A 9,129-nucleotide genomic window follows, 5' to 3' on the forward strand; every position below is an offset into this window, starting at 1 on the left:
TCAGGTCTGGGTGGAGGTGAACTCACCTCACAACCTGCACGAAGGCAGAAGGGCCAGTCCAGCTTTGCCTCTGTTCGAGGTGCCTGGAGCAGGGATGGCTCACATCACGGTTGACTCTTTCTCCTCCCACATCCTGGCACCAGGTCTCCAGGCCTTTGTTGACTGGCTGCAACTTGGTAGCATCCAAGTCCTGTGTTGCTCATGTGGTGCCTCTTTTCCTGCAGGGTGTGTCTGACTGAACCTGTCAGTGGATACCGGTGGGGTTTGGGTTTACAGGGTCTCCATGGGTGGAGGGGTGGTCTGGGGCATGGGGTGGGGTCAAGGGTACACTGCCTCAGGAGTCTCAAAAGAGCAGCTGGGGGGAGTCTCCAGGGGCTTGGGAGTTAGGCCTAAGGTGTGTAGAGCAGAACTTTCCCCATGTGTGGGCATGGTGCTGGCACCTGGCCTTGCTTTGCAGCACAACACATCCTGCATGTGGCAGCATCTGTTGCAGTCAGGAAGTCAAACAACCCAACCATCTCCACCTGGCCCTTCTTCCCTGCATGTTCCCTTAGAAAAAGTAGCTGTTTTCTTTTCTCTGTTAAGGGTCCAATCCAATCTGCTCCCAGTCCTGTCCTTCCCAATAGCCGACAGTGGGGTGCTGGAGGAAACCTAGGTCCTGAGAGGGCTCTGTCCACCACCCTAGAACTTTTGGAGTTCCTTTCAGTCAAGGGGCCAGAGGACAAGGATTAAATGAGAGTGTGCCCAGTCCCTGCTGGGGACAACCTCACCAAACCAGACCCATGGCCAGGGAGCACAAACAGGCAGAATTCCCTGCCTCCAGAAGGGCACATTCAGGCCTCACTTTCAGGAGAGTACTCCACAGAAGAAATTAGGCAGTGAATAAGTTCTTATGTCTCAAAATCCATCACCAGTAAGCTCCCCCAGCCCACAGATGGAGAGCTCCTAACCTTGGTGGGGTGCTCTGCAGTAAGAGAGTTTGATCTAGGAAATGTGTTTATTTTACTAATGGGACTGATGATGGCAGTCACTCTGTCTCTGCTGTGAATAGGGTGTATGTATGTGAAGTCAGGTGGACCCTTGCTGCCCATCTGGCAGCCCTGGGCCTCTGGTGAACCAGAAGCCACACAAGGAGTAAGAGGAACGGTTAAGCCCTTGGAGGAGAAGGGGTGAGGAGAAAGGAGATGAACAGTCCAGTGGACCTGTGGATAAGTGTAGGGGACAGAGGAGAAGCTCAGACCTCAGGTGGATTGTGGGGGCCTCCGGAATTCCATCCAGTGCTTGACAAAGATCCTCTGGAGGATGATTGCAAAGGCTCATCCTAAAAGGAATTGCCGGATATTTTTCTCTGAAGCATGGTGATTTTTCTGCTGTGTTTTTCTGATAATATATTACTCATTTCAGTCTGAATGGATTACTTAAGGGATGAGGGGAATACAACAAAAATTCCAGAAAATATTACCTACAATCTGAAAAACAATGGGTCTTTACCACTAACAAAATTAAAAATAATTTTGCAACCATGCAATGAGTCCCTGAAAGCCTCTGGAGAAAATAGTTATAGATCTACCTTTGTCTCCAACAGGCTGGTTAAATTTTAACAATGGTTTTGTTTTTGTGTGTTAGTGAGGTAAGAGAATAAGGTTCCAAAACATTTCTTCCTTCCTACAAAGAATATGTCACCCCTATAATAAACATTGGTACACAATAACCATTGGGACCGCTGCCCTCCTGTAACCCTTAACTCAGCAATTTAGATATTAACCAGAGGGACCTAATAGAAATGGTCACATAAGATTACTTGTCTATTGCTTTAACCATGAGAATAATAAGAATAGTCTTAGGTCACATAAAGTTTAGATATTAGGGAAATAAACATTGTATTAGCTCATTGATGTAGTTAGATATTCTTAAAACAATTGTGATTAGGTAAGGATGATCTGTAAGGTTGTTGTTTTCTGCCTATGCTTTGGAAACTTCTTTAATATTAACCAGAAGACTGCCATTATAGCCTGAAGAAAAATGTATATAAACCCAGCCTTCCCCAGAATAAAGTGGGATTAATTGCACCAGAACTAGAGTCTGTGTCTTTCATTCTCCATCCATCACCGATGCTGTCTCCCCGTGCCCCTTTTACCAGTGTGGAACCCATGGACTCCTGCTAGGTCTGTACCCCAGCAGTGAATGGTTACAGACAGCACCCAGGTCAGTGCTTTGCACAATCAAACATTAGGGTGTTCAGAAGGAAATTCTAGAGGGTGTATGATGCCTCCTCCCTCAGGATTGCTCTTACTCTCCTATGCAGGTGTTACTGCCCTCAGGGTCACATACCACGCAGACTTGTTCTGAAGTTTGATAGATGGGAAGAGAAAGCTCTGTAATGGAGAGGATGCAGAGATTTCTGTCACAGCTGAAGGAGCATGAGGGCTGCTTACAGCCACTAGCAGAGTTGGTGACCCTGGCAGGTATGCTGTGCCAAGACATGCAGGATGACCTTGCCAAGGCTCAGCCACTGGTTGCTGCCATTCTGGAGAGCCAGCCCCACCTGCACCTCCTGGACAACGTGAATGTGGTCCTGCTGTGTGCCTGTGCCCTGGTCTAGCAGGAGAAACTGCAAGCAGCCTGTAGGCTTCTAGAGGTAAGCCCTGCATGGTATGGCAGGTTGTACAGTGATGTGTAGGCTGCTTCCACTATACCCAACAGGACATGAGCTCAGTCAGGGTGACCTACCTTCACTGGATCAACTTTAACTGGCTTGGAAACAGGAAGTAAACTACCTAATCATCAAGTCCATGTTCAGTGGTCATCCTGTGCCACACTGTGCTAAATAATGAAAAGAAAATCAATGGATATGACATGATCTACCTTTGGAGAGCTATGTCCTTGTATTGTAAACCCAGGATCTCTATCTGCAGTATTCTTAGAAATAAGGAGGTGCCACACAAAATTTTACCATGCCCAAAAGTGAGTAGGCAAGGCAAAACTTTACTTCTGGCAGAAGGCTATACTACCAGAACCTGCCTAGCAAGTGCCTGAATGGGCTGTCCGCCTGCTTTTATCTCTAATGTTATGTAGTACTGCCCTTCACTCTGACTTGAGGAGTTTGGGGTTACAGTCTACTCAATTGACTAATTTTAGAATTAGGGCAGGGAAAAGGGAAGGGTTACAATTGGATTCAATTAAGGCTGAATACTAGATTCTGAAAATGAACTACCAGACCTTCTATTTCTCACACTCTGAAGACCAGAAGTGTCTCTCCAGTCATCTGGTGGTACCTTGGATCTCCACATGTTTTGCATCATCACCTGACATTATTGATAGAGAGCCACTTGTAATCTTTATTTGCCCATCTACTATGAGGGTATTGTTTCATGCTCCTCTCTAAACAGTGGTGTATATGATTAAAGTGTGTCTGGGTGATGCTGGGCAGGTTCCAAATAGTGATATGTCTGGCCCAAAGGGGATATTTTTGATACCAGGGATTGACACTCAACCAATGAACCACATCCCAAACCTTTTTATTCATTTATTTTTATTTTTAATTTTGAGACAGGAGCTCACTAAGTTGCTTAGGACCTTGTTAAGTTCATCCAGCAGCCAGAGGGATCTGTAAAGAGCAAGTGTACATCTGGCAGGACCCCCAGGGACTGTCTCTGGGTCTGCCCAGTTTTCAGACCTGTGTCTGGGCCCCCTGTTTCCTTAAAGGGTAAGTGACCTTTTCCTCATCCTAGAACTTCCAATACATTTCTGTCTAGGACCTGTTGATAGTTTCCTTCCTCTGCCAGAGTCTGCAGCCTGCCTTACCTCATTTTGCTGAGAAGCCCCAGAGAGGGTTATAACCTCAGTCATGATGGCTCACAGGTATGTCTGATGATGTAACATGTATCTGAGACCTGAGGGAAAATAGCCACCACACCTAGCACAGAGCAGAACCTGTCATGTGCAGGTACTTCTTACCAGAGCCAAGTCCTGCATCTGGGTCATGGCAGGCAGGAATGTTCTGAGACGGCAGGGTGCCATGGGACCACAACCTCAGAGAGCAGGGCACATAATTCCCAGTACCTTTTCCAGTTCTGTGGACATAGTACCAGAGGGAATAGGGTGGACTGTCAGGGTTTAGTAAATGGAGGGACCACACAGTGCACTGGAAGTGCCAGCCTGGGAATCCTTGGTTGTTGGTCAAATCTGGCTCAGGAAGAGTGAGCTGTTACTGGGCAAAGACAGGGTCCCTTTTACCCCACCCAACTTTGAACATTCCTAGCATCTGAGGGTCTGGCCCTACTGGGTGGTCATTCACTTAAAGTGTGAATCAACACTGGTCCCTTGGTTCTAAAACCTGTGGTGCTGACTGCGGTGTCACCTTAACTGTGCACCCAAAGATGGATTGTCAGTCCTCTCTCTCCATGCCTTAACTTCTTTACCTGTGCAGCTGAGAACCATCCTCTGTTGGAAAAGATGAAGAGTGTCAAGGTGGGTTGACAGGTCTGGCTACTTGAAGGGTGAGGTGAGATTCTCACATGGCTTGAAAAATGCCTGGGCTTTCAGGGCAATTCCTCAGAGCCTTGTGGGCACTGTTGTACCTGCCCTTCTTCACCACACTGTGTATTTGATGATCATTGTGTTTAATCTCTTACATTACTCCCTTCCTCAAGGTTGGTTTGCAGGGTTGTCAACCAGGGAGCTGAGGGCATCCAGTGATCAGCATTTTCTTCCAGAATGGCCAGGTGCCAGGAGACAGTAGGAGCTGGTGCAGCTCTGGAATGACATTGACTACAGCATGGATGTGAGGAGGCTGGGTGTGGTGGTGTTGATCAACCTGTAGAGCTACTGCTGTAGAAGAGGTTCTGTGGGCATATGTCTGCACTGGTTCCACCAGGGGTGCTGAGGGGTTGAATGTACCATCAAGGCCGCAGTGGGTGACTGGTGAGAGGAGCAAGAATTTACAGCAACAAAACCATAAGCAATATGGCATCAGTGTTTCTTGCTGGCTGTGAGCCAGGCCCAAGCTGCACTCCCCTGCCTCCTCCTAGGTGGCTGAGGTCATCTTCATGACCATCTCCTCCCATCTGCCACCTGAGCCTGGGTGGATGATAGAGTCTTTGGTCAGTGACTATGGACATGGATGGAAAGTTTGTCTCATATCTAGGCCTCAGGGAGCCTCTCAGAGTGATAGGAATTGAAGTGTGGCAAGGACTGAACAGGAGCAAGTAATGGAGGGAAATACTGGGAGGCAATGGGAAGGCAAGACAGGTTGCAGTTGGGTGAACAGGAACTGAGTCTCAGGCAGTGTGTTGGTAACCACTGTGTCCCACAGGTCTGGGCTTGAGGAAAAATCCTGGGTTTGGAAACAGTGGTGGGCCAGTAGGGTGCATGGCCCAGAGGAACTCCTCAGCCAGACTTCTTGCAGTGCTCTGCATTTATGAATCAGGGAATGTTCATTCCTGTGGGAAAGACTGTGGACAGGATAGATGTCCCCTAGAAGGAAATTTGTGGATGGGGGTTCAGGGTGACAAGTGTCATCATCCTCAGAGAGCTTGTCCTGATCAGGAAACATGTGGAGGATCCTGTTCTGAAACCACTGTCCTCATTGTCTTCATTCAGGAACCCACTAACCCACTCGATCTTCTCCAAAGGATTCAAGAGCCAGCACTATTCCAGAGAGGTGTGCCAGAGGCTGTAGGGCTTTGTATTAGCCATGACCACCAAACCCAGCAAGATCCAGCAGGTAAGGATAACAGGCCACCCCCAGTGACTCTCCTAGCACCCTTGAAAGTACCCCAAGCACCACAAAGGGCTTCTCTCACTCCTCAGGCAGGCACCTTGACCACCAGACAACTCCCCATCTCCCACTGGCAACTCTCCCCAGGCCAAACAGCTACCTCTATCAGCACAGGCTCTCACCACCTCCACTCAGGTTGCTTCTCCAACTCCACAGGTGCTCCTCCTAGCAAAAGGTGGCTCTTTCCACTGTGGCTTCTCCGATCCCAAGTATGCTCCCTCAATTACTTCCTGTACTCCCTCTCCCCCCAAGTGGCTGCCCCTCTCCTCAGGTGTGTCTCTCTCACCTTTGTCTATCCTTCCCTCTCTCCTGGGTGCCTACCCCTGTCCCCCAGTCCCCTCCAATGATCTGTACCCCTGCTACTGGTGCCATGTCCCCTTGAACTCTTCCCTCCATGGTTGTTTTCTCACATGGGGTGTGCCCACTTCTCACCCTGGCTAATCTTCAGGGGTTCCCAGAGCTGAGATGAGCTTTAGAAAATTTGATCTATGGTAATACCAGGAAAAGAAGTGGCTGTGGCCAGGAGCATCAGCAGGCCCTGCTCCTCTAGGGTTGCATGATGTTCAACACCTAGCATTTGGGTGCTCTGGAGTTTAGCTAGGAGGAGTTGGGGTCAGTTTGGGAGGCAGGTTCCACATCTGACTGGGGTGAGGTCAGCACAGGAAGTGGGGCCCATGAGTCCTGTCCACAGGGACCTGATCTATCTCCCCAGCACATACTCACCACACAGCCCTCTCTCCAGTGAGGAACTGCATGGCCTATTGCTCTGCTGTCCTTGGAAAGCTTAGCAGGGCTCACACCACTTACTTGGTGGGCATGAGTTTGCCCAGCCAGCTATGTGCATCCCTGTATCCAAAAGCTAGAAGTATTTTTTTGGGCAGGAGAATTTGACTTCAGAGACAAGCTTTACCACTGAACATGTGTACAACTGGTTTGCCTATTACCGATGGAACCAAATGATACTTTTTGAGCATGTGCTGTCAGTCTGGCAGGTCATGCCAGAACTCACAGAACTTCCCAGGGCTGAGGAGAATTCTGAGTCCCTGTGGCACTCATGCAGCTGCCTTGACAACTCTGGATGTAATTACAGGTCTCAGTAAACAGGTGTGTGGCCAAGGGTTCCTACTTCTTTCCCCTGGATCTTATTTGTGACAGGGACAGGCTGACTTTAGAGGACTCAGGTGGAACTGTGACTGAGTGTTCAGCAGTCAGTTTGGAGACAGGGGCATCATGTTGCCAGAGGGAAGAGACAGTGAATAGATCTGAGAATTGAGCCAAGTTGTATGTTTGGGGTGTGCTGGGCTCATATTTACAGGAAGGGGTCAGTTCAAAATCAGATGAAGGGACAAAGACAGGATGTACATGTGCCCAGTGGATACTCCTGTTTCAGTCAATACAACTGCACTCACCTGCTGACTTGAAGGTCCACTAAGCCTTTCCTCCTCTGATCTCTTTTCAGCAGGATGTGAGGAACCTGAGCCTGCAGTTACCAGAGACCATCCTAGGATTGTGGGGGCCATTGACCCTGGCCCAAGACAATCCTGGATCCCTCACAACACCAAGGTCACTGGTTGCAAGGTAGTGTCACCTCCTCCGGCTGTGGGATCATCATGCCTGTTCAGTTTCCTTCCTTCCTTAGGTGTAGACTAGGGTGTTGAGTGGATGTGAGTGTTCTGGGCCTGACCCTTGCACCTGGTCAGAGACAGGTGTGACCTCAGAGGGTAGGGAGGATGCCACTACTAAGGAACCCACATCAGGGAACTGGAAGTGCTTCCTCTGCTGCCATACTTATTCCTTGCAGCTAACCCACCTACCCCTGACTTCATTTGTATTTCAAGAATGGGGGATAGGCTTGGAGAGAAAAGCATATTTACCTGCCACCAAGAGACCCAGCTGTCTCTGGGACTCATTTCTTATTGGTGGTAAGTTTCTTAGTTCATGGACTCAGCAGTGGCCAACCAACCCACCCCTCACCAGTATTGTTGAGCCATCTCCCTTTCCTCTGTGCTCAACTGTCCTGAGGCATAATCCCAAAACCAGGATTAGGATAGCTTGGGCAGTCCAGGCTATTCTGTGTGGGGTTGTTGCCCATGACAGCCCCCAATTGGTTTTGTCACTGCATTGTGTACACTTCTCCCATTTTCTGTGCATCCTTGTTACCTTAGCATCTCCCTTGGCACCACCCATGACAAGCTTATGTCCTGGCTAAACTCCATCCAGGTGTGTGACCTCAGGCATATTTCCATAACCTCCTACCAAATACATGGGGATGATGACAGGACCTGCTGCTCCAGGAAGGTCAAATTACCTTTTACTGGAAACACAGGAGCAGCACCAGAGAGGTAAGTAGTCACCAGTGTAAATCACTGCATTATGACCAGCTTCTCATCTCTCAAACTCTTGGTAAATTTTTTTCAATTTTCAATACTTTGCAGAAAGTCATAGATTAACTGCTAAGGTGTTTTCATATGTAGTACTGGTCTCCTCTGTGTACTCTTGGTGCCTGGCCCACTGGAGCTCTACCCTTGCCTTTGTAGCCACAGGGGAGGGTCCAGGCAGTGAGGTGGGTGCTGGGTGCCATGCCTTTCAGGGCCACTCATTGTGGGACACACACTGAACTTGTCTGAAGTTTTCTCCTAGGAAACAGCTGCAGCCTGAGGCAGCCTCTGCTGTGTCCTGCAGACCAGTACAGAGTAGTGAGATGTACCAGGATCTCTGCCACCCTTGTTTACATCTGGCCCTGATCTCTGCCTTCTGGCTGCCAGCAGTGAGGAGCTGAATCCCTCCCTGGCTGCCCTCAAGGTGTGACTATTGGACTTTCCACTGGAATCCTCCAAGGAAGTCTGCTTCTACAACAGGCAGTTCATCCACCATCATGGACTAGATTCTGATGATTTCTGCTGAAGTCACTGTGGCAGCTGCTGCCCTTGTTGATCATGGATTTGCAGGTACATCCCCTTAGCATAGACCTTGAAGTTCTCCATTGGACACTTTATCACCTTGGGTTTAGTTTGAGGGGCAGAGTGTGGGCAAAGGGTCTTCTGATCAGTCCCTCCTGTGCTCCTCACTGCAGTCATCTGCCTCACCTTCCAGGACCATGCCACAGAGGAGGTCCTACTCCTTTGACTTACCCACATAAGCCAGGGCAGAAATGTTTCTCTAGTTTATGGTTATCATTTACATGTGCATTTTGTCTATGAAATCCAAAAGAGTCTGTAACCTCCCTTGTAGAATACTCTGATTCAACTGCATTTCTTAGTGTCCTAGGTATAATATTTTCCCTTTACCTTTTTGTTTTCATGAAATTTCTGTATGCATTTCTCTTTAATCTTTTCTTTATTTTATTTTAT

The sequence above is a fragment of the Sciurus carolinensis genome, unplaced genomic scaffold (assembly GCF_902686445.1).
Source record: "Sciurus carolinensis unplaced genomic scaffold, mSciCar1.2, whole genome shotgun sequence".
NCBI lineage: Eukaryota > Metazoa > Chordata > Mammalia > Rodentia > Sciuridae > Sciurus > Sciurus carolinensis.